This window comes from Gossypium hirsutum, chromosome D07 (assembly GCF_007990345.1).
Source record: "Gossypium hirsutum isolate 1008001.06 chromosome D07, Gossypium_hirsutum_v2.1, whole genome shotgun sequence".
Taxonomy (NCBI): domain Eukaryota; kingdom Viridiplantae; phylum Streptophyta; class Magnoliopsida; order Malvales; family Malvaceae; genus Gossypium; species Gossypium hirsutum.
The window spans coordinates 53,889,514-53,916,168 of NC_053443.1; the positions used below are offsets into that span (position 1 = coordinate 53,889,514).

At 31.4% G+C, this 26,655-nt stretch overlaps 1 pseudogene; it reads left to right on the plus strand.

Annotated features, from left to right (window-relative positions):
• Positions 1-720: 720 nt before the first annotated feature.
• Positions 721-4,863, plus strand: LOC107942746 (ribonuclease TUDOR 1-like; annotated as a pseudogene).
• The last annotated feature ends 21,792 nt before the right edge of the window (positions 4,864-26,655 follow it).

Below are 26,655 nucleotides of genomic sequence, written 5' to 3' on the forward strand. Positions count from 1 at the left end.
GGTTTAAGGTATAGTTTTATGGTTTGGGGTTTAAGGTTTATGATTTAGTGTTAAGAGTTTAGTGTTCACAGTTTAGGGTGTAAGTTTATGGCTTAGTGTTTATGGGTTAGGGTTTAAGGTTTAAAGTTTAGTATTTATGGATTAAGGGTTATGGGCTTAGAGTTTAAAGTTTAAGGTTTAGGGTCCAAGTGGCCATCATGTATTCTTTTCGACAACTCATGCGCTCTTTCATCCTCTTCTATTTATTATTTAACTAGTTTCTATATATTAATTAAAATATAATTTATTTTTAATTTAATATTTAAAATCTTCAGAAAAAAATAATGACACGTAGAAAAAATTTGAAAGTAAAAACATAGAAATATATATGTTAAAAATGAAAAAAAATTAAAATACTATTATTTAAAATAATTTTAAAGTGTTGTGGGTATATGATTGATTAAGGTTTTTAATTTATATATTAAATAATTTATTATATAATTGTAAAAGAGATAACATAAATTTTAATATATTAAAATTATCTTTATAGTTTTTTAAAGCTTTTTTTTTTCATATTTTGAAACTTTTTTGTTTTTGTTTTCTTACATAAAAATTATATAAAAATTTTAAAATTTATCTAATTCTTTTAAATATTTCTTAAATTTTCCAATTTAAAATTGATATGAATTATATAATAATTAAATATAAAATTGTAAAAAAACTCAATCATTAGCAGCGTTTATGAGAAAAAGGCTGCAAAAGGTAAGCAATAGCGGCGTTTGAACCAAAAACGCCGCAACTATGTATTAAAAACTTTCAAAATGGTGCCGTTTCACTACAGGAATTTAATTATTTAGTGACGTTTTTGCTAAAAATGCCACAAAAGTTATACAATTAGTGGTGTTTTTATAAACGTCGCAAATATTGCAATAGCAATTTGACTTAAACGGCGTCATTTTCTTCCCCAAATTAGATTTGATTTAAACGCCAAAATTCTATTTTCTTCCCCAAATTAGATTTCCCCGAAATTTTTCCCAAATCCCCTAACTGATTGAAAACCTTAATTGATCAAGAAATCATTTTTCCTCACCAATTTCTTTTCCCTAATTCCCCCTAACTGATCAAAAACCCTATCTCTTTAACAATGAAAACCCATATAAACCCATATAAGGGTCATTCGTTTGTCAATTTTTTCGTGATACTGGGGAAAGTGATTCAACAATTTTTTAAAAATTGGTGTTTAGGTTATTTGAGCCTGGCTTGTGTAGGTCAAGGAGCAAGGACAGTAGAAAGGCGAAATAAGCCCTATTCTTTCTGAATTGCTACGTCTTGAGGAACAGGCCAAACAACAAAGTGCGGATCGATGGAGCAAGGTAATCTCTTTCTCCTTTTTATACGCCCAGTTATATTTGGGCGTCTAACTGACCTAGAAACAATGAGTAGCTATCAAATGAAAATGTTTATCGTGGTTGTAGGTGTCTGGTGATGCTGAGGCTTCTATTCGGGATTTACCTCCATCTGCTATTGGTGACCCTAGTAACTTGGATGCCATGGGTCTTTTGGCTACAAATAAGGTAAGCCAATGGAAGGTATTGTGGAGCAGGTTCGTGATGGTAGTACTGTTCGAGTCTATCTGCTCCCAGATTTTCAGTTCGTGCAAGTGTTTGTTACTGGTATCCAGGTGCACTACAAACTGCAGTTCTGCCTTTTTATTTCAATTGCATGTTAATTTGTCTTCGTGAATATTTACCTTTTTTTCCCTGTTCATGTAGTCCCCTTCAATGGGTAGAAGGGCTGTTGCAGAAACTGTTGTTGAAACGGATTTGACCTCTGATGATCAAAATGGAGATGCTTCGACTAAGCCATGGGCTGCCTTAACATCTGTACAGAAGCTTTTTGCGTCTGCACCTGCTGCTGCTGAAGTGTCCTATGATCCATTTAGGATAGAAGCTAAACATTTTACAGAAGTTCGCTACTTGAATAGAGATGTGAGTGAAAAAGACTTCATGTCGACTTGTGTGAGTACATCTTATATATATATCCTAAAGTCAAGATTGATGTTGTAGGTTCGTATTGTTCTTGAAGGTGTTGACAAATTTAGCAATTTGATTGGATCAGTTTATTATCATAAATGTGAAACTGGGAAAGACCATGTATTGGAGCTTGTGGAAAATGTAAGTTCCTGGATTTCTTTTTCTGTGCATGCCTAAAATATGTTTAATCTGTTATATTAGCATTGAGTACTGAATTATAGGGTTTTTATTATTCATGTTTTAGACTTGAATTACTTTTCTTTTGTTCGATTTTTGCTTGTAAAAACTTTTATTTCCAAAACATTAGTTTCTTCATAATAATTTGGCAGTTCTCTATTCGAGGAGAAGTTTGTACACTTGAACTATCTTTAAAAGATCACCTTTATTTGTTAAAGAAAAGATTTTTTATGTTTGAGATTGTTATTGAGGCTGTGTCTTAAGTGTTTATGTGTAAGGAACTTGATTTTTTTTCTCTTCTATCTCATTTTGTTGGTCATGATTTATTAGTAAAAAAATATTTTCTTGTTTTCAGATCTTTACTGAGATTGGTTTTTTCTATATCTTTAATCCTCTTTTAAATATTTCTTTAGTTGTTTTCTCCAATGAGCTGTTTTAAATCTCTAGCTTACTTTGTTTTTCCTATCCACTACGCAAATTTAAAGTTAGAAGCTACCTGTACTTATATCTTAGTGTAGTTATGATACTACTTTATGTGATGCCTTAGGCATACTATCAATTAAACTGTTTCTTTGGTTAGCAGATTTCTTTCATACCAGAAATTGTATAAAACACTATGTGCATCCTTTTTATCTTTAATTTTTGTTTACATATTCTGAATTATTGAATTCTTTTATGCTTGCTTCCCACCCCTCATTTCTAAATCTAACAATTTCTTCTCACGATAAAGGGTCTAGCAAAATATGTTGAATGGAGTGCTAATATGATGGAAGATGATGCCAAACAACGATTGAAGGCTGCAGAGCTTGAAGCCAAGAAGACTCGGCTAAGGATCTGGACAAATTATGTATCCCTAGTTATAAACTCAAAGGCAATCCGTGACCAGAACTTCATAGGAAAGGTAATAGCAGCAGTTTTTTAATTCCTTTTTCATGCAAGTTTCTTGTACCACTTGTAAATGTTTTTTTGGCTTTTTTGTAACTATTTATAATAGTATGACTTTTCAACTTAGGTTGTGGAGGTTGTTAGCGGGGACTGCATTGTTGTGGTTAGTGACATCCCCATATGGTAGTTCTCTTGCAGAGTGCCGAGTCAATCTTTCAAGCATTAGGTGTCCAAAAATTAGAAATCCTCGTAGAGATGAAAAGCCAACTGCTTATGCCCGGGAAGCAAGAGAGTTTTTGAAAACACACCTTATTGGAAAACAGGTTTGAGTAATTTTTCTTTAAAATCTTATTTTGTTACTGTTAGGAATCTTTATTCATCATATGTCAACATACTTTTCTCAGATGACTGTAGAAATGGAATATTCAAGGAAGGTTTCCTTGACAGATGGCACTGGTTAGTTCGGTAAACTTGATTCTGAATATGTTCTCTTTTTTGTAATCCATTATGTGAATGGTTTTGGCTACGAAATTTTCAACTAGTTTCAAATTGTGCCTCCTGTTATTGTTTAAAGAATGGTGGGGGTAAGGAGTGCCAAAATTTTCCAAAAGTCTGTCTGGCACAGTTAATTTTGAACCCATAACAATATTTAAATACTAAAGACATTCTAAAATATTTTGAAGCTAACAGGAGAAATTGTGAAACACTGGTTCTCAATGTTCTAAAATTAAGAATCATGGTTGTCCCGCTTATTAGGCATATTCGTGTGCCATTTGACATGTTTGTGCTTTCACCTTTCACTTCTCTTTTTATTTTTTGTACTGAATGCATCTTGTTTGACGTGTGAAGATTGTCAATACACCTCGAGGAGGAGTTCAATCTTCAAATGACAGGTTTGAAGTGTTTTATCTCAACTATGGAAACTAAGAGTTGGTTCCCTATAGTCAATTACGGTCTATTGATGCTTCATTATCAGCAACACCTGGGCTTGCTCAGTTATGCAGCCTTGCATTTTTGAAAGTTCCAAGCCTCGATGATGAATTTGGTACTAAGGCTGCCCAGTTTTTGAGTGAGCAGACATTAGGAAGTTTACTGCAATTCAAGGCAGTGAAAGAGGAAAGGGATACTTCTTGGGGAAAAGTAAAGGGACAGGGAACTGGTACTTGTCTCGTTGTAACCCTCTTTACCGAGGACCCGGACGATAGCATCAATGACGCAATGCTGAAAGTTTGAACAATAAAGTATCCCTTCTCTGTTCTACTCAACCTCTAACTGTGTTAAAAATCCTAATATGTTTAAAGGTTTGATTTTCATGAATTTAGAGGGTCATGTCCAGGTCATCCTTGTTGTGACAAAACAATGTCAACCATTTACAAATTTCTGTATCGAATGTCTTAAATCTTACGGGCGTGTTATTTGTTTGTCTTATTTGTAGGACAGTCTTGCTAGGTTGGAAAAGAGGAAGAAATGGGAATTGAAGGAGAGAAAATTGATGCTTAATAACTTGGAAGAGTGTTAGGAGGAAGCGAAAACTGGTCCGCGTGGAATGTGGCAGTATGGAGATGTGGAGTCGGATGATGAGGATTTACTTCCACTAGTTGCGGCTAAGAAAATCAGAGGTTGACGCTAGGTAGTGTAATATTTTTATCAATCACTTTTTGGGGTTAAACATCTAAAGAGTTCTAAGTTATGGAAAGAATATTTTTAACATTGTAACTTTTAATATTATTGTAAGAATATTTTGAATTATACTTCTGTTATCAATTTATATCATTTATCTTTCGTTGAATTTGAAGTATCATTTAAATTTGCTGTTTTTGGTTGGATTTCATGCTACAAGAAGGGTTGTATATGGATGAAAATTGAATGTTACAAATTTTCCAAAGTTAGTGGAGTTTTTTGATAAATGCCGCTAAAGAATGGTATTTTTAGCAGCGTTTGTGATAAAAGTGCTGCTAAAGATCATATTTTTTTAGCGACGTTTGTGAAAAAAAGCCGTTAAAAGTCATTCTCTATATCGGCGTTTGTGATAAAAGCACAGCTAAAGGTCATGTTTTTCAGCGGCGTTTGTGATAAAAGCGCCGCTAAAGATCATGTTCTTTAGTGGTGTTTGTGGGTAAAGCGCCGCTAAAGGTCATGTTCTTTAGCAACGTTTTTTTATAAAAGTGCCACTAAAGGTCATGTTCTATAGCGGCGTTTTTCACATAAATGCCGCAAAATTTAGTGGCATTGTCTATAGCGGCATTTTTTGCGGTGATTGTGAAAGCGTCGCAAATAGTTTTAGCGGCGCGCTTTAAGCGCCGCTATAGACCTAAAAAATGCTGCTAAAAGCCTGTTTTCTTGCAGTGAATCCACACAATGTCAGTGAGAGGATATCGTTAACTCTTTAATCGAGCAATGAATTCTATTATTGCTAGTAAAGTCATGTCAAACACAAGTCGTGTACTCAACATACCAGCTATCGACTCAATCATCTTTAGAGTATAAGCCTCCACTTATATCAAAGCACAAAAGTTACATACACATGGTCAGTGACTAACTCAAGATTTAGGTAAGTCACACCATTAAGGTCACAAGTGAATCAATTCACAAACAGATTTAGAATTAATTCAATTTAGGTCCAACCCAATGTATCATTCTTCTGATGAGTACATCTACGTCTCTACCCATGGAGTTAACTGCTTTGATAGCCAAAACTAGTCATCTCTCTAATTGGAATTCTAGACAACATAATAATCCATCTAAGTATTTGAACCAAATGGTCACTTTGATTCTTTTACGGGATTATGAACTCATTTAGATTATCTACTGAAGTAAGTTGTCTTTCTCACAATGTAAATATTCTTACAGTGCCACTTATCATCAATTTGAACTTAGACAATTAATGATCTAATATTTGCTTGTCATAGTTTCGCTATGTATGCAAAATATGGAAAACAAAAATACAAAAGATATAATAGTGAAATGTGAAATTAACTTTATCTATTTATTCATCGTTCAAATATATAGAAAATAGTTACATGTTTACTGCAATATGGGCACATTTCCCAACAGTTTGTTGTGCATATGGTTCAAGAGCTTGAGGCTCTCATGATGCCCATCAGGTATAGTACATCTCATTTTTATCCCTTTTTTATTGCATTTTGTTTGTAACATCACAAATTTCTAGTTTGACATGTGGCACTATTCCGGTAACGAATATAGTGAATTATTGAGAAATTTGAAAATTTGTCAAATAAAAGAATTCTCATTAAGATAAAGTGATTTCAAAAATGGGATTTAATGAAAATAATTTTGAAGGTGAAGATGTGATGAAAGGACTAAATTATAAATGGGAATATGAATTACTATAGTGAAAATCACTTTTGGGACCAAATAAGAAAGATAAAAAAGTTTAAGGACTCAACTAGAGAAAGAGAAAAGATGCAATTATCATCATCCATAGATTCATATTAAGTTTACTAGTGAATTATAAGGTTTAAGATTGACAATTTCCATTATTGAGAAGAAATCGTGCAAAGAGTCAAAAAATAGACAAAATGGTAATTTTGCCATGAAAGGTAATTTAGTAAATTCTTGAGACTTTTATTATAGGAATAATATTTAAATATGATTTTTGATATTTAAAATTATTTTTAATTGTTGGGAGTTCGTATTAAAGAATCATACCACAATTTGACAAAATTAGACTTAAATAGTTTAACATGGGCCTTGGGCTAATTTGTTGGTATTTTTATAAGAGAAAAGAACCTACCCCCCCTCACCAACCCTCGTTCTCTTCTTTTTCAGTTGGTAGCAACCTCCATGGTTGATCATCATCTTCTTTTACATTTTTCTCACTTTTTTCTCCATTTTCCCTTAAAAGCTTTGCCTTCCACCTTAAGCTTTTGTTAAAATCTTTATGGATATAATCTCCTAAGCTTAATTCTTCCATCAATTTCTTCAATGGAAGCCTAAGGTTTATGGAGCTTGAATGAGAGAAGTTAAAGCTACAGTGAGAATGCTTTAATAAGGTAAGAAATGACTTCCTACACCTCCACAAACTTGACAATTGTTGTGAAATATTATCAGAAGGAATTTATATTGATTTTTGGATTATATTTTTGAATATGGAAACTGAAGAAATGATAAAAAAAAATAGAGTTTACAAGCTTGATTGAGGACGAATTAGAGCTTAATGAGGTAATGATTAAGTATTTTAGAGCATCTATTAAGGTAAGTACCCTTGGATACTCATACTTTTCCTATACTAAAATGCTTAGGAAAATAATGAATTTAAATTGTTCATATGAAAATAGTGTAATAAATATGATATTTGTTATATGAATATATATTAAATGTGTTATAATTGGGTGAATGCGTTTAATATGGCACTTGAATTACTTGGCTATTAATATTTGCATTGAAACAATTTTGGGACAGAAACAGTAGTGTGTCTTTGAAAATTCATCAAAAATGGTAGAAATTGAATTAGAAGTTGAGCCACATATGGTTTGAAAGCTTACGGGTCTAGTTTTTATTGGAACAAACGGAACTTTAATTCGAATTATACAATAATAGATAAATATGTTTAAGTGAGGGAAGGTTGAAACTATTGGTAGCATCCCCTTTTTCGTCTTTGAAAATTTGTTAATAATAGTATAAAATGAATTAGACAATTAGCCTTATATGCATAAAACTATTATTAAGTATATTTTCTAATAAAAGTAATGGTGAATTCATCCAAATTATATTTTAGAATTAAAATATTTTTGAGCGAAAAGAGGTTAGAGTTGTTTGGAAACAACTTTGTCCTGACTTCAAAAATTTTCTAGCATGTGTGTACAAGAGTAAAAATTTTGGAATTTTTTTTGATTGAAGGTTCAAGAGTCTAGTTTCAAGAACATCAAACAGATCTTGATTTTGAATTTTTTTTGTATTGAGAAATAAATAATTTAGTGACTGCTACTCAGATAGAAAATTTTGTATTGAAAGGTAAAGAAAAATAAAAATATGACTCTACACAAATTGAAACTATTAAAAGAAATCGACATATGCACAAGGCTTAAAGAAATGTGGAAATGCGTTTGTAAATGTAAAGCACCTATGGTGCCTTCATTCGAAAAATGAACATGCCTGCAAGTAGACCTAATTATGGGTCGGGGCACCCGCCTATGCCCAAAGGACCGCTCGAAAAGTGGGAGGTTTGGGCAAAAATATTTTCCCAAAAAATGGGTTTGGACAAAAAAAATAAGTCTCGTTTTTTAGTCAGGCCTTGAGTAAAATATTTTGGCTCGGTTCGAATTTGCTTAAAAAAATTCATTGCTATTTACTATTGTTTGTTGTTGTTTGTTGTCATATTGATGTTGTTTTATTGTCATTTTGCTATTATATTGCTACATTTCATTGTTATTATTTGGATATTGTACAATTCTTGTTTTATTATTAATTTTACTACTATTTTAGAGGCATTTGCTTGCTAAGTTGCAACTATCTTAGTGTTATTTAAATATAAAGTCTTTTTTAATGTATTTTTAATTTGTTAGGAAACATTTATTTTAATATTTTTAGTGTATTTGATGTTTTATATTTTTAAATTTTTTATATAAAAAAATTAATATGGGTGGGTCAGGTCGAGCTCGAGTTTAGCATTTTTTATTTGGTCCGAGCTTGATGCAAAATTTTAGGCCCATTTTTTGGGCCAAGTCAAGCCCGAGCCTATATAACGAGCCTAAAATTTTGTATTGGCTTGACCCATGATCAGGTCTACTTGCAAGGCCTTTTATTAATATGGATTTGATTATAAGTATGTGAAATCACTCAAAGTGCCATTATGTGTGTGTATGTATGTGTTAATGGCATTGATACATATATGTTAATTATGATTGTAAAGTGCCCTAGTAGACTTAGCGAAATGTAAGGATACGGTTGACATGCCAATAGGGATTATTAGTGCACGTACATGTTATATGAAGATTTAAAGATCGGTTATATTACCTTAGCTTGACATTTCAATGTGGGTCAAATGGATGTTCTCCGTTGAGAACCTTGGTTGTGTGGGTCAGAGCACTCTTAATGCTATATCTCGGTTGTGGAGGTTGGAAGGCACATTTGTCCAATGATTGTATTCATATTTGGTTGTATGGGATGGAATTCCCGTGAATCTTAGTTGATTTTGCTAAAGTTTATTATGGCAAAAAAAATGAACTAAAATGAAAATGATAATGGTAGAAGTGAATATAAATGGCTAAAAACAAAACATTGGGTTATAACAAAAAGGGTTCTCACTAAATGAAATGAAAAGAATGCAAATGAATGGTTGAGCTAATAAGAATTTAATGTGAAAATACGTTACTATGGAATTGAAACGATAATAAGTTTAAGTGTACATGTATGTGGGCTATGTGAGTTTACCCATAATGAAATTATAGTAATCGGCTCTCTTGTTTACCTTAGAATAGGAAAAGGGGTGAAACTTATAGTATGGGAAGGAAATGTATGAAAAGTTATATATATATGAATGAATGACAATGTTGGAAATTAAGGTACAAAAGATTAAATACTATATGAACCGTTCACGAAAATTTTATATATGAATTTCATAATGTGATAAGTTAACGAACCATAAAGTGGTAAGTTGAGCCCTGTAAGTTGATTGCATTAATTAATTTGTTAATGGAATTAAAATGTGGCTTGAACGAATTGACAAAGACATGTTTAAGAAGGGCTCAACACTAACAAAGCATAAGATAAATAGGTTTACTCATTGATACTTATTGAGCTTTTTAAGCTCACACATTAGTTGTTTAAAAACGCATAGGTAAAGGACGTTGCTCGAGAAACTTGAAGCTTTGTTCGGGAGCATCACATCACCTATCAAGTTTTAAGGTTGTTCTTTAATTATTAAATGTTATTTTCATATGTTGTAGGCATGTACATAGAGACTAAGACTATCATAAGTGTTTATAAATTTTTGGAATTGTAAAATCAAGTGTTGTTTGTAACCTCCTTGAAAGGTTAAGATAAGTTTTTGAATTATAAATTAGTAATTTGAACATGTTTATGACTTAGAATTATTATTAAATATGATTTAGAAATGTTTTTTAAATGCTTTGGAACCATGAGATGATTTGATGGTATTTAAGGATGTTTTAGAGTATTCGTAAAGTGTTTTGGGGATACCCAGTGAGTGACGTCGCAACTTTGATGCTCAACGTTGTGACTTCACATTCCCCATATTGCGATATCCTTACTCAGTCAGTCACGTTGCGGTGTTATAAGTCACAAATCGCTACTTCACGCCTATTTCAGCATTTCATTAATTTAAGTCATTTTGACCTTTCGGGGCCTATTTTAAGTTCCGATCACCCCCAAGCACTCCACATCAAGTCAAAATGATTTTAAATTATTTTTGAAATTTTTAATTTGTCAAAAACATATTTTAATTATTTTACAATAAAAAATATTTTGAACTTTTAAATAAAATTCGAGATTTCTTACTCATTCATGCTTCAATGGTATCTATCATTCGCACCGACCGTCAAGACGGGTGAGGAGTGTTACGTTATCTGTGAGCATTTTCTCACTTGTTGCTAATGTATTATCAGGACATCCTGTGCTGAGATATACCATGATATTTCAACAAAGAAGCACTACACCAAAACAGGTCTTTAGCGGCGTTTTTTAGGCCTTTAGCGGCGCTTCGTAACGCCACTAAAGGTATTTGTGGCGCTTCCAAAAACGCCGCAAAAAAGGCCGCTAAGGAAAACGTCACAAACATTTGCAGCGTTTTCAAATAAAAGCGCCGCTAAAGACCATGTTCTTTACCGGCGCTTAGGAAAAAACGCCGCTAAAGAACATGTTCTTTAGCGGCGCTTTAAAAAGAAATGCTGCTAAAGACAATGCTCTTTTAGCGGCGTTTATTCTTAAGCGCCACTAAAGATGTTCTTTAGCGGCGTTTTTGTAAAAACGCCACTATTTTTGAATTTTTTTATATTAAATTTTTAATTTTTTTCAGCCCTCCTGTAGCAATAAATCAGAAACAACCAGATTTAAACCAGCCAAAAGCAATAAATTTATATAATATTTCAAATGAAACGAAAAAAATAATATTAATATCAATAAATAAAAGTGAATTCATAGTATTTTTGCAAAAATGTTAAATGTTAAAATGATAAAAAAATATTTATGTCATACACTATCAAGGCGGAAGTTGCGACTGAAACATCTTCATCACAGCCTGAAGCTGTTGCTAGAGTTCGTCGTACTTTTTGGCCTACTCTGCTTCTCTTGGTGCAGCTTCTACTTCTCTCGCTGTAGCTTCTGCTTCTCGCGCTGTCGCCTCTACTTTAAGTTGTTGCTGAAGTTCTTCATATTTCTTTTGGACCTCAACTGTGGTCGCTTGCATCTCAGCCATCTGGTCTTTCAACTTCTGAACTTCAGCTTGAGCTTGACTCCTCGAAGCCATGTATTGGTTGGAGCTGGATCCAAAATATTGGGTCGGGCTAACAAAAAATCCTTGAAATCGAACCTGACCATACCTTTCAGGACCCAAAACTTCAGTAATAATTCGGTTATCAATGTCTTCAAGATGAACCGAACTATCACTAGAAGCAATCGCTTCGTACTCCGCCTTTTTATCCTTCAGTTTTTCCTAATAAATAAATCACATAGTTAGGAACGCAATTTATATATTAAAAAACATATGCAACATAACAATAGTCGCATTACAAGCACTGAATTAAATCATTAGAAAATAAACACTAAAAATAACTACAATAAGTCAAATCGTATTAAGTAAACGTACCATTACTTCACCTGCTTCAAGAGTCATGGGAGATCCATCTTTCTTCCTATGTGTAATTTCAAAAAGTTGAAGACGTCCAACTTTTTGACCGGACGACAATTCCTACAATATGGTAGTATAAATATTATTTAATAGAAAGTTATACATATTCGACAATATTAAAAAAATTAAAAATACCTCCGCCTCGGCTACACATGCAAAACTTCTTGACCCGGCTGTGTGGGTGAATTTTTGTTTCTGCCTGCTGGTTTTTCCAACTTGTTCACGATCCTACGTTATGAAATTTTTAGTACGTAAATAGAAAATACTATAAATCAAAATAATTACAATAGTTTGGAAGTACGTCATACCTCGCCTTTCTTCGAATGCCAAAATCTAACCGCATCTTCCCATTGGAACCTCAACATACCCGGCGGGACATTTTGCAATTTCTCATCGAGGGTTGTTTTTGTTTTATAATAATTTTTCTTCAAAGTACTTTTATTGTCTCTCCATCTTTTCCCCAATGCCTTCTTTACGTAAGCATCGGAGACCTCTAAAGCAAACCTCGCCTACAAAAAACAAAAAACAAAAGTTAATAAAGTAAGTATAAATGAAACAATTTCCCAAGCATTACAGATGGCATTAACATTTTCTTACCTTAATATTATCGAGGACTTGGTTTTTGTTGCTATCGGGCATTTCACGCCATGACTCGTAGTTGATAGGCAACATATTTGGATTTCGTGCTAAAATGCCCATGTATCCTGCTAAAAGTCAAGCTTCTGATCCAACAGGCTGACCAAAACTGTTTCGTCTAACTTTGACACGCTCGACTGGATCTAACTCGTACAGTTCTCTAAGTAGCGTACGTCCTCGACCTCTGCGCGTCCCACCATTTTCAGCTACAAATGGTATATTATAATATAAGAATTAGAAAAATAAATCAACTATAACAGAAACACGCATGTAAATTAAACGTAAAGTTACTTTGAACTTCTGTAGGATCCTCAGCTGTATTCGGAACATTCGAAGATCCAATTGCTGTCTGCTGTTCAGTACTATTTGTGTCTGTCGAGTTAGGATCATGTTGAACAATGCTTCCCTTTTGAATTTTTCTTCTAGGCATTTTATCTGCAATACACATAAAATAGTTGACAACTTAATAACTAATTACAACAATATCAGCACATATAAAACAGTTGAAATATATAATAAGACCAAGATATAAATTATAATATAATACATATAAATAAACAACCGTAAAATCTTACTACATCATTATTCGTAAATATCTTCATCGGTATCCTGACGAACCCATTGAAAGTGTGCACTAGTACTAGGGATATTGTCGTTTAAGTTTTGTGCTGGAAAGGGCAAAGTTTCTGATCTGTCGTCGATGTTATCTCTACTTCCACTGCCCATGTCAAACAAGTCTCTAGGGATGTTACGGAGTACAACGTACCAACCCTCATCAGTTGGATCTTTAGAGTAAAAAAACTTGTTTGACTTGATATGAGAATACATACAGCTCATCTATCAGTTGTTGTCCTATGTGAATCAATCGGTCAAAATTCACCATTGTAAAACCAAATTGATCTTGCTTAATTCCACGAGCTGTATTAACATCGGCCCAATCACCTCGAAATAAGAAAACTTTCCATTTGCCATAGTAATCCAACTCAATTATGTCAGTAAGTTGTCCGAAATATTCCACATTTCCCTCGACAGGATTATTGTCCCTAGCACTAGCATAACTTGTAATTGCAGAATTGACAACTATTCAACAATTTTGCGTTCTCCTCAACCTCTCGCGATATTTTGTATGAAATCTGAATCCGTTGATGAGGAACACACTGTATCTTTTAACCACTCGATTTGGACCTTGGGAGAGCCATTTAACTTCGTCGTTTACGTTCTTTCCACTCCAAACCTATTGAACGGAAAGTAAACTGAGTAATTCAAAATGTTATGAGAAAACATTATTATTTGTAAGCGGAAGCTCCAACTGCATACCGTTTGTCTTATCCATTCATAAAAAGATTCTGTAAACATCTTATTGATATCTCGATGTTGTGTTCTTCGAGAGCGCGCAGGAGATCTCAATATTTGTTTGTACTCACTATTTTAAAAAAATGTTCACCGCGTTAGAAGATAAACAGTTATTAGTTTGATAAATATTTACCAAAGTTGTAGAACTTACTTCCGTAAAGGTTCCAATGATTCGTGGTGAAACAGAACATATCGATGTGCTTGTACCCACGATAAATGATCTAATTCTGCAATTTCAACTTTGCCGATTGGTTCTCCAAAACTTTGGAACAAATAAGTATCGGCTAAGTTATGGTCCGTGAGTCCAGCATTCCTATTTGGTCTGTTTAACCTTGTTTCAACATCTTCCAAATATCTTGAGCAGAAGGTCATACATTCCTCTGCCAAGTAGCCTTCAGCAATCGATCCTTTTGGATATCGCTTGTTGCGGCAGTAAGACTTTAATTTGGATAGGAACCTAAACACAGTATACAACATTTCTTAATTATTGAAACTAAAGGCATAGAGGTGAATGAGCGAAAATTTTAAAAATTTTAATTAACACCTTTCAATGGGATACATCCATCGATAGAAAACGGGTCCGCCAAGAATTGCTTCGTGCGGGAGATGGTTATCAAGTTAACCATAATGGTGAAGAAGGAGGGTGGGAAGATTTTCTCCATGTTGCATAAAGTCAGAGCAGCTCTATCCTGTGCCTTCTGAAGTTCTTGAACATCCAAAACTTTGCCACAAATGGCTTTCATTATGTTGGATAGTTCAATTTTAAAATAATATATTAATAAGTCATGTAAAATATACTTAATAATATATTAATAAGTCATGTAAAATATACTTAATAATATATATTTAAGTAATGTAAGATATCATTAATAAGTCGTGTAAAATATACTTAATAATATATATTTAAGTAATGTAAGATATCAATTTTAAAATATATATTCATTAATAAGTCGTGTAAAATATACTTAATAATATATATTTAAGTAATGTAAGATATCAATTTTAAAATAATATATTAATAAGTCATGTAAAATATACTTAATAATATATATTTAAGTAATGTAAGATATCAATTTTAAAATATATATTCATTAATAAGTGGTGTAAAATATACTTAATAATATATATTTAAGTAATGTAAGATATCAATTTTAAAATATATATTCATTAATAAGTTAAATGAAATTGTAAAAATATATTTAAAAAAATAATAAATTTTGAAATTATATATTAACTTTAAAATATATATATTAACGACTAATTTATATTAAACATGCAATCAAGTAATAATTTGTTGAGAATTCATTATATAACGAATTTATTAAACATTCAATCAATTAACTAACCAAAATTGATACTTCATTGACATTCATTATATAATGAATTTATAAAACATTCAATCAATTACATAACCAAAATTGATAATTCATTGACATTCAATCAATTAATCGATCAATTTATTGAATCATCTTAGATTATTAAACATTTATTAATTGAAATAAAATTGTAAATCGATAAAATTGCAAATCGATAATTATAAATACAGTATAATTATGAATATATATTCGAATAATTATAAAATTAAATAAAATTATATAAACTTATTTCAAAATTACCCATAACAACTAACAACTATACATGAGAAAAATCAAGGCTATATTAACATCAGAAAACAAATTTTGCATCCTTATCAACAATGCCATTTGCAGGATACCTGAAAAATTTTGAATTCATGCCTAGTGCTGAAATGATTTATGGGAATGGCATGAAAGAATTCTGGAAAGTAAATATTGACTTCGATATCAAACATACTACCACTTCATCTAAAATTGGAATGCATGCAAAATATAATTAAATTAGGAGTAAATACTGGGAAAAAAAAAAGAAAAAGGAAAACATATGCAAATTACACCCAAATAAACAGGAAAAAAATAAAACACTTTAACTCTAAATCCATTACTGCAAAATAACAGTTAGGCACCTATAGCAATTCAATTCGGATTTCAGTTTGGTTATAAAAAGTTACAACAAAATCAAACCAATTCAATGCTTGTTTTTTCCCTACAAATATCAATTTTGGACTCAACAAAGTGAGACCGATTGCGAGTAAAGGAGGTTCCTGATGAGTGAATGTTGGAGTTAACAAAAACATAAAGATGATGGGTGAATGTTAGTGATTTAGCAACATGACTCGACAGAGGCAATTGTGTTAGTCAGCTGGCTTGTTATAATTAATTTGAGTTTATTATATTTTATGTAAAAAGAGCTTAAATCAATGTATCGGTTTTTATCTATTGTTCAAAGTTCTTCTACTGAGTTCTAAGTTTCATTTTGTGCTTGTATATATATGTTATCTTTGCCTCTTTACATTAATCACACTCAAAATTTATTCTCTTTTCACTATTTAGTCTTTTCTTTTATCTTTTCGTTTATTTCACTCAACCAATCACATTCTTAGCGTGATTAGATTGCGGAATTCAATAGAGGCAAAAAGCAAAAGAGTTGTATTAGAATTACTAAAAATATCGAGAGAGTTTGACATTAAAATTCTAATATTAGATCTCTAAGTTTATCAAGTTAGGTGATATATACTTAAGAACATTAATGAAACTGTAGGGTTGTATATGCAAATAACCGAAAGAAATTAGAAGCCTTAGCTAAATCATATTTAAGTAACATGCATGTTTTGGATGTATTTTAACACGCAAATTACGTATAGCAATTCAATATAATCAAACAGAATAATGGTTTTTCTTTAACAAAAAAGTTTCCATTGAAAAGTTTTTAAAACAAATTCATTTGATAAAACGTAAAATGCCAATAACTTTTCCATGCCATAACACTCAAATTAGTAGCAGACTAAAGGCATTTCACATAAAATAAACAAGTCGTACCCTAAACCCACTATCGAACTAATCAAAAGCAGCGAGTAATTTACTCATAAAGGACCGATTTTTGAGCATCAAGGAGTCCAATAAAAGCAACCATATCAGAACTAAGGACCCAAAGCCACTAATTTTAAACTATTAAATTATAAACCGACAGCTTTATACCTTGGAAAGGGAATTGCCCAAAACTGAAGATGGAAACCGAATTGACTAATTGAGGCGTCTTCTCCTCCGTTTCAGCCTTGGAGCTTCTGGGGAAGTTGGAAGATTGAAAGCGTCGGTTGCTACGAGGAAGGAGTAAAAACAACAGCAACCAAGAAGCGATTAATAGACATTAAGGCATGAAGAAAAAGACGGTTGCGGTGCAAAAAAGAAGTAACAATGGCACCATTAACGCAGGAAGGGTTAGTAGTCGAACTTACCGATGGTTTTGGCACCGGAAACGGACGGACGGAGTGATGCAGCACAGGAGCCGGCAGAGTAGCAGGTGGTCGGGTTTGGGGGGCTGTTAGGGATTGGGGGAAATTTTAGGGATTTGGGGGATAAGTGAGGGAGAAAGCTCGATCGGGTGTATTTGGTCAGACTGATGGAAAAAATACGACGCCGTTCTCATCTAAAAACATATCCAATTGCGGCGTTTTAAGCAAAGCGCCACAAAATGTAGGTAAAAAATTTACGGCGTTTTATACTAAGCGCCACTAACTATAACTCAAAACGCGGTCGCTTCATCAACACTTACCTCAAACTCGTGGCATTTTCGATAAAACGCCACTAATAACATTAACAAAACGGTAACGTTTCTACAAATGTTTGACCAATTTTGAGGCGTTTTAAGTAAAGCGCCACTAAAAATAACTCAAAATGAACCCGTTTCCCCAACAGTTTACCCAATTTTGTGGCGTTTTTCACAAACGCCACTAATACAATAGACAAAAACGACAACATTTCAATAAACATAATTAAAATTTTGCGGCGTTTCATGGAAAGCGCCACTAATTGCAACATAAAACGGCGCAGTTTCATTAACTCCTAATCCAACTTTCCGGCGTTTTTCAAAGCGCCACTAATATAGATGAACAAAACGGTGCCGTTCCCCTTCCCAGTGACAGGATTAAAGTCAATTTGATCCAAAATTAAAACCAATGTTATAAAATGGGAAAATTAATAATAAAAAAATGAGAGAGTAATACATTTAAAAAAAATAAATTCGCGTTTTAAACCCGCTTAAATTATAATTTCTAATCCTTAAACCTTAAAAACTAAACCCCAAACCCTAATCCCTAAACCCTAAACCCCAAATCCCAAACCCTAAAGCCTAAAACCTAAACCCTAAAACCCCAAGCAGTAAAAGTCAAAACTAAAAGTCCCAAACCGTAATTTTCCTAAACCATATTTTAGGGTTCATTGCATGGCCAATGTTACTGTACAAAACATATATTTTATATTCATATATTAAATTGCATGAATCTTTAGTAAAATCTAAATGTTCTTCAATTTTTAAATAGTATCATTAAACCCTAAACACAAACTCTAACACATAAACTATTAACCCAAAATAATAAACAGTAAATTGTAATCCCTAAAACTCTAAACCATGGACATTAAATCATATATTCTATAATGCAAACCCAATAGGCCTAACCTGACCCCGAATTTTTAAACCCTAAATCACTAACACTTATCTTCTAACCTTTAAACCCTAAACCCTGGTCCTAACTTGTACTAACCCTAAACCTTATTTAATACATAAATTAAAAAATATTAATTAATCAAAACCCTAAATCGTAACCCGAATCCCTAACCCTTAACCCTTAAACCATATTTTATAAAAATTAAAACACACTAATTAATCTAAACCATAAAGCCTAACCTGACACCGAATCCATAAACCTTAAATCCCTAACTTCTTAATCTATAACCCCTAAATTAAAACCCTCAAATTAACCGGAATCCATAATTCCATAATCTATATAAACATTCAATTTGTAACTCTTAAACCGACCTTAAATCCTAAATTAACCGTATACCCTAAACCGCATATGTATTAAACCCTAAACTATAACGATAAATAATAAAATATTTTAAAATTAATACTATCGTATCTTTTATAATTATATATGAAATTATTTAATATATATAAATTATAAATCAATCAGTCATGTATTTTAAAATTTTTCAAAATTATTTTAAATAATACTATTTCAATATTTCCATTTTTAACAAATATTCAATTAAACATAAATTGAATTTTAATTAATATAAATAAACAAATTAAAATATAAAAAACATATAAAATGATTTTGTGGCGCTTTAAGGAAAAACGCCGCTAAAGCACTAAAAAGATCCAAAACGATGCCGTCTTGCTTAGGTTTTTTGTGGCGTTTTCGTAAAAGCGCCGCTAATACTATACTTCAGCGGCGTTTTTAACCAAGCGCCACTAATTCTAATACTCCTAAAGACCAAAACTCTGCGTTTTGGTTAAGATGATTTGCGGCGCATCCGACAAATGCCGCTGATGATATACTTTAGCGGCGTTTTTAATCAAGCGCCACTAATTCTAATACTCCTAAAGACCAAAACTCTGCGTTTTGGTTAAGATGATTTGCGGCGCATCAGACAAACGCCACTGATGATATACTTTAGCGGCGTTTTCAATCAAGCGCCACTAATTCTAATACTCCTAAAGACCAAAACTCTGCGTTTTGGTTAAGATGATTTGCGGCGCATTCGACAAACGCCGCTGATGATATACTTTAGCGGCGTTTTTTATCAAGCGCCACTAATTCTAATACTCCTAAAGACCAAAACTCTGTGTTTTGGTTAAGATATCTGGAGGCGCTTCCCACCAAACGCTGCTATAACTATCCTTTACTGGCGTTTTCCTTAAACGCCACTAATTATAGTATACATCAAGACCAAAATGGAGCGTTTTGATTAGGATATCTTGCGGCGTTTAATGCTATGCGCCGCTAATACTATACATTAGCGGCATTTTATTTATAAGCGCCACTAATTGCAATATACATCAAGACCAAACTCTGCGTTTTGGTTAACATCGTTTGCGGCGCTTCCCATAAGCGCCGCTAATACTATACATTACCGGCGTTTTTTCGTAAGCGCCACAAATGCCAATATACATCAAGACCAGAACGCTGCGTGTTGGTCTTGATATTTTGCGGCGCTGTGTGGTAAACGCCGCTAATGATATTCTATAGCGGCGTTTTATTAGAATCGCCGCTAATGCTAGATCTTTAGTGGCGTTTTTTACTTTGCGCTGCCAATGGTCGATTTTTAGCGGCGTTTGTTATCAATACGCCACAAGATATGCCGCTAAAAGCCTGTTCTGGTGTAGTGAAGAGGAAGGAAATTGTCGAGCGAGCAGCACAGTTGGATGCTGTTGAAACCAACAAATTGGCTAGGTTGCGCAGCCAAGAAGACGAGTGAAGATTGATCCTCCTCGAATGTCGGTTTTGCATTTTGGTAATATTTGATGGTTTAGTAAGTTTCAGAACTTCGAATCAAATGTTTTTAAGTATCTTTATTTTCACTTGAATTGCATGTTTCCCAACCATGATTGGGTTATCTAATTTCAAGTATCTTCAATCCATTTGGTTTTTACAATTTCGTCCACTACAAGTATCTCACAGGTATTTGTCTACATCAACTTTAATATACGCAGTTAGATGTAGGTTTCAATCAGGAAAATGACATCTTTCCCCTACTCCATCTAGGGTTTAGGGTTTTAATTTATATCAAATGTCATGCACCATACTAACTTTAAGGTATTATCATATTCAATTCATTGCATGTTCAATTTACACCATAATGGGGGCATTAGCATACCCTCCACCCATTAAGAAGGTAGGTTAAAGTCGAGCCGAGAAAGAGCAGGCTGTACATGCTTTGAATTTTACGAAAACTTATGTTTTTGGACAAGAAACGTCTTCTGCTAATTTAATGTTACAACTAGAAAATGTGATTTGCAAATCAATTGAAATTGATTTGAGGGTGACAGATAAGTAAAGGTAGAAGAGATTAAACGGTTACACATGGCGGTAGCCGAATATACTATTTTGGACAGCATAATTCGATTCCACTTAATAAAATCGAAAAGAATTTTAAATTTTGAGTTAATCTAATTGAGTTATTTGAATTATTCGATTTTTTTAGTCTATTTGAATATGAAATCCAATTTTTAAAGTCAAATTGAGTTAAATTTTACAATTCGAATAATTTAAATAATATATTGGTGTAAATATAATACACGTTTGGTCTTTGTCAATTTTGAAAATGAACAAATTGATCTCCCTCTCAACAAAAATTTTTAAAAAATATATAAATATTTATAAAAATTCCAAATTTTATATTTTTTAAAAAATTAAAAATTTAAAAAAAATTAAAAATATATATAAAATTAAAATAAATTATTTTTAGTACCTAAATAAGTAAATTAATTATTTAAGTTTATTATACTAAAGTATATATTTTTTGCTCTTATTTTGCTTTGAAAGAGTTTTCAAAAATATATAGTTTCAAATTTATATGCTCTAATATGAAATTAGTTATATTGTAACAAAATTTTAATTTGATATGTTTAATTTTTTTAATTTAACTCAAATAATTTTATTTTATTCGACTTGATTCGACTCGAGAAAAACTTAAAACGAATTAAAATAATAAAATGAGACTCGTTAACTCAATTAACTTTTAGTACTGAAGTAGCTAACAATTGCGATTGCATTTAATGTAATTCCCATTATTTCATTACTTTTCCACCGCAGATCCAACCGACTATAAAAGAAAATGTTATTTAATTTTAAATATTATCAAGTTAATATAGGAAAAAGAATTCATAAAAGTTTTTTTTACAGGAAAAAGTAGAGTATAATTACAAATACAAATTAGACGTGGTAATGAGTTAATAATCTCGTATGGTAGACTCGGATTTAAGCATAATTGTACATAGTAAAAGAAGTTAATACAATTGTATATGATAAGATTTGAATAAATATATTTAAAAAAATTAATTTTGTGGTAAAAATAGAAATTTAAAAGTTTCAAACAAAGTTTTATGTTTTTTTTAATTTTATTATAGGTTTTGGTTATATCTACTCTTTTTGACACAATGTCTAAACCTACCAATAGCCCCTCCCAACCCATAAATAGGAAGATAATATTCATGTCAGTCGAGCTAAAACTTAATCGACAAGTTTTATCTTTTATCTTTTCTATTTGGGAGTGAATAATTTTTTTTATAAATGAAATGTTGGTCTATTGTACTATGAACCTATTCGGGAAAAGTTCTTTTTAAAAATTTTGGGTTTATTTTGATGTAATAAAATATAAAATGTTGGGGATCGACTCGTACAAACAACAAAATAATAAAAATGAAAAAGAACGATACAAATATTTTACGTGGGAAACCCTCCCAATAGGATAAAAAACCACACATAAAGGAGGTTTCGGCTTTTCACTAATGAGTAAACAAATAGGAGTACGATATGGAGAAAATAAACCTAAATGTACTAAACATATAAACTTATACCCTGAAAATAAAACTTTAACTCTCATCAAGTTCTCTCAAAATGGGTACAAAATTATCTCCATAGTTACCACAAAAATTCTCACAAAACTCATTTGTGACTATATCTTGTCGCAAAAAAAAAAAGCCTTGTAGTACTACATATTTAATTGCCTCTTAATTGGCATCTCGAATCAAGGATACAATGGCCCCTTTAAATAGGCTAAAACTAGAGTCCTAATATGACTATAATATTCTTAGAATAATCAGAGTCTAACTAGGAAATAAATAGCAGACTTTAACTAGGAGAAGAAAACCCAATTGAATTTGGGAATACGTTGTCACATTGTTTTCTTCTCATCAGGACGCCTCCATCGCGTCATTGTGACATCGTAATCCTCATCACAATGTTGTCTCGTAAATACGAGACACACCCCATATAAAACTTATACTCTTTTATTTGTTAATTGAAAAAAGTAAAAAGAAAAAATAAAACTTGTGGTTTCAATGAGATAATTGAGTTTTAACATGAAGGGTGGTTTGACTTATTAATTTTAAGGTAGAATACTTAATTCGCCACTTAATTTTTAGGGTGTTTTCATTTTAGTCACCGTACATGCCACATTATGTTTATACTTTTATTTTGGTTACAAATTTTAAGTCGCTTTTATTTTGGTTACCCAAAAATATTTTTTTAAAGTATTGTTTGAGGTAAAAAATCAATTATTAAAGGGAAAAGGTGATAAAAACTAAAATAATACATAAAACTTGTCAAGTTGCATTTATTTATCTCATTGCTGAAATTCTATTTTTTTAATATTGAAATTTTAAATTTCAAAACATCAAAATAAATTGAATAAATTGTTTTTTTATTTTTTGATAATGTCAACGGATTTGTTATTATAATATTAAAATTAATTAATTTAATATCCTTTAAAAATTTTAAAATTTTATTTTATGTTTTTAGATTATCCTTAACGAAATTAACTCAAATAACACAAATTTAATCATTTCTGCGAAAGCTAAACGTAAAGGAAAAAAATACTTGCAGTTAATTAAATTAATTGTTTGTTCTTCATTTGGATAAAGAAGTGATGAAAAAAATATGAGTTTTGTTTGGGATGAAAGATAAAAATTAATTAATTTAATTAACTGTAAGGATTTTTCTTTGCTTTTAGCTTAGCATAGAAGCTTCATGATCATATAATAACAAACATAATGTGGCATGTACACTTAACTGCTATGAGAGATTTAACACTCAAGTGACTAAAATGAAAACACCCTAAAATTTAGATGGCGAACTAAATCGTTCACCTTTTATTTTATCGTAGTTAGGTACACAAAATAATGAGATTTTTTTTAAATAAAATTTTTATTGGTATTAAGTTTTAAAAAGGAAAAGTTTACATGCTTTAAGCTCTTATACTCATCACACATTTCAAATTTATTCATTCTATTTTTATTTTTATTTTTATTCTCAGTATAAATATTATATAAAATATATTTATTATAAATAATATTTGACTTCAAAGGCAAAAATTAAAATAAATAAAAAACGTATGAGTTTGATGAAGACACATTTATGAACTCAAATGTGCTTTTGATAAGCAAGGCTAAACATAACCCACACTAAAAATGTATGTTAGGGGAGAAATAACAGGAAAAAGGAAAACAAGGGTACCTGGTAGGTAATTTGATGAAGACCACCTACTGATGATGTACGTATCTAAAATTAATTTTACCAAATGTAAATATATTAGTCATGGACATTCCTACTTACGACTTCCTTACTTTTATTTACTCCAAGGTTATATATAATTGCGCATGATAGGTCTCGGACTTAGGTACTCAAGACCCAAGATCTCTGCCTTTACAATAATATTATTACTTTTTAAATAAAGCTTTTATAGTTATTTCTTAATTGAGTTGTTGTCTGATGAACTCAAGAGTCAAGACCCGTATTAGTAAATATAGTGTAGGTAAATTCTTATTATTGTTAGGTTAATAAAAAGTAGCTTGGTAGGTAGCGATTGCTTCCCAAGCCATTAAACCATGTGGGCTATACCTATTTCTACAATACAACATAAACCACATGTTAAACTAACTCCTAGAAATGATGGTTGCCCTTGCCTCCCTCTTCTGAACTCTACCCATCTAATTCTATTTATATATTTTACAAATTATAAAGTGTGGCCAAAAGATTTTTCATACATTTGATAAACCCCTAATGTCCAATTACTTAGATGGTAAGGATAATTTATTATCGTAGATAGTTGTTTTCTTTTGTTACTAACTATCCAATCAATGGTAATTTCAGGAAATTTTGTTCCTTGCATAAATATTTTTTAGAGCAACTCTATGTTGAGAACCGGTTTTGATTAGCAAGATTCTTGGGTTATTTCACTTTTGAGAGTATGGTTTAGAGGTTAAGATACGAAAACTATAGAAATTTTTTTCTTTAACTCTTTTTTTTGGAAATGCAAGTGCGTTCTCCTTATTTCTTTAACGAACAACCGTTGCATTGGCACTTAAAAGCCTTCCTTGCTAAAATACTTCAAGCGGGTGCAACTTTCATTAATCGTCATTATAACCATTATCTATTTAAGTTGCCTTCCATTTTCCCACATTTAAGTAACCACTTTCAATCCCACTACCCACCATTTTTAGCACATTCTTGCCCATCTTCTCTTCATAACTTCCTTTTCTAAAGATTATAAACAGAAGTTTGAATGTATCATTTAGGGAGACCTTAGCAACCTAAAATTCTCTCTATAATTTTTTTTCTACAATCATAATTCTCAACCCCTTATTGTGTCTATCACCACCACCTGACACCAATTTGTTTTTCTAAAACTTGGTACAATCTTTTTTTCCACAATCTCTCCTTGACTTCTCATCTTACTAGATTGTAATATTTTCTCACATTTAAAAGAAAAATCATTTACAATTATTATTGCTATTAAGGTCGTAACAGGGAAATTTTCAAGCTTCTAGAATGTAGATGCTAATTTTTCTAGGATTTCATCATTCGAATTGGACCAGTCTGATGGTGTGTGTATATTTGACCTATTGCCATTTGCTGTTGCCCGCCGCTAAAACTGCTGCAATTTAAAATCCCCAATATTCCCTACCAAATTTTGAGGTTTGGAATCAAAATTTTGAACAATATATTTGACTGAATTAATTGTTCTTACATCATAAATATCATCTAGGAAGTTGACTAACACGACTCGAACCTAAGTTATTCCTAGGGCGGTGAACACTCTTGATCATCATATCATCACATGGTGTTCACTATTTATGTTATATTTTACTTATATTTCAATAGTGTACTGTAATAATTGATTTTAATTATAAGCATTCACTTTATTTCGTGGCATAATCAAGTTTCATGATACTGAAAAAAATATGTATATATTGTAAATATATTAAATATATTAAACGTAAAAGACTTTAAATAAACGAGTCTTTGGTTGAAATGGTAAAAATTAAAACATTAAAAATGATGTTTTGGGTTCAAATTTCGTCAAATTTAAATTTTACATTATTTAAAACCATAAAATAACAATATTATTTTATGAAAATGTTTTCAATAATTGCTCGTTAACTTGGCTAATATACTAAAAAGACCCTTAAAGTATTATTCTTTGTTTAAATAAGTTCTTTCACTATTTTTGTAATTAAATAAGTCTCTAACCTATCATTTTTATCTATGAAAATTTTTATTTTAATATTAAAGTATAAATATTTTAAATTTTAAAAATAATATACAGTTTATGTTTATTTGAATTTGATGAGAATAATTTATTAAATAGAAACTAATATATTTCTAATCTACTTTAAAAAATATTATATAACATAATTAATCATTTTTCGAAATATTTTAATTACTGTTTTAAGAGGTTGATATTTAAAATAATTTTAATTTAATAAAAAAATCAAGATTTTTTATGGGTAAAATATATAAAGATTCTTTACCCGAATAAAATAAATGTTAAAATAGGATAAGCCCCCCATTATGTACTAATCTAGGCAAATTGAACAGTGCCCTACGATACCGCCTGAGCAATTGACGGCACTCCCTCACCTGCCACCGATGTTTAAAGCAATCATTAAATTTAAAAAAAAAATTTAGAGTGCGCCTAAGCAATCGACAGCACCAATATTGATACCTAAAAAATACTGTTCAATTTACCTAAATTGGTAAAAAATGACTGCTTATCCTATTTCAGTAATTTTTTAAATTTTATATTATTTAGGTAAAAAAACCAGATATTTAACCGGTAAATGTTAAGCCACGTTGAATTTCTTAATTTATTCTTGTAAGCATATTCGGCCATTCGTAAATTTTCAATT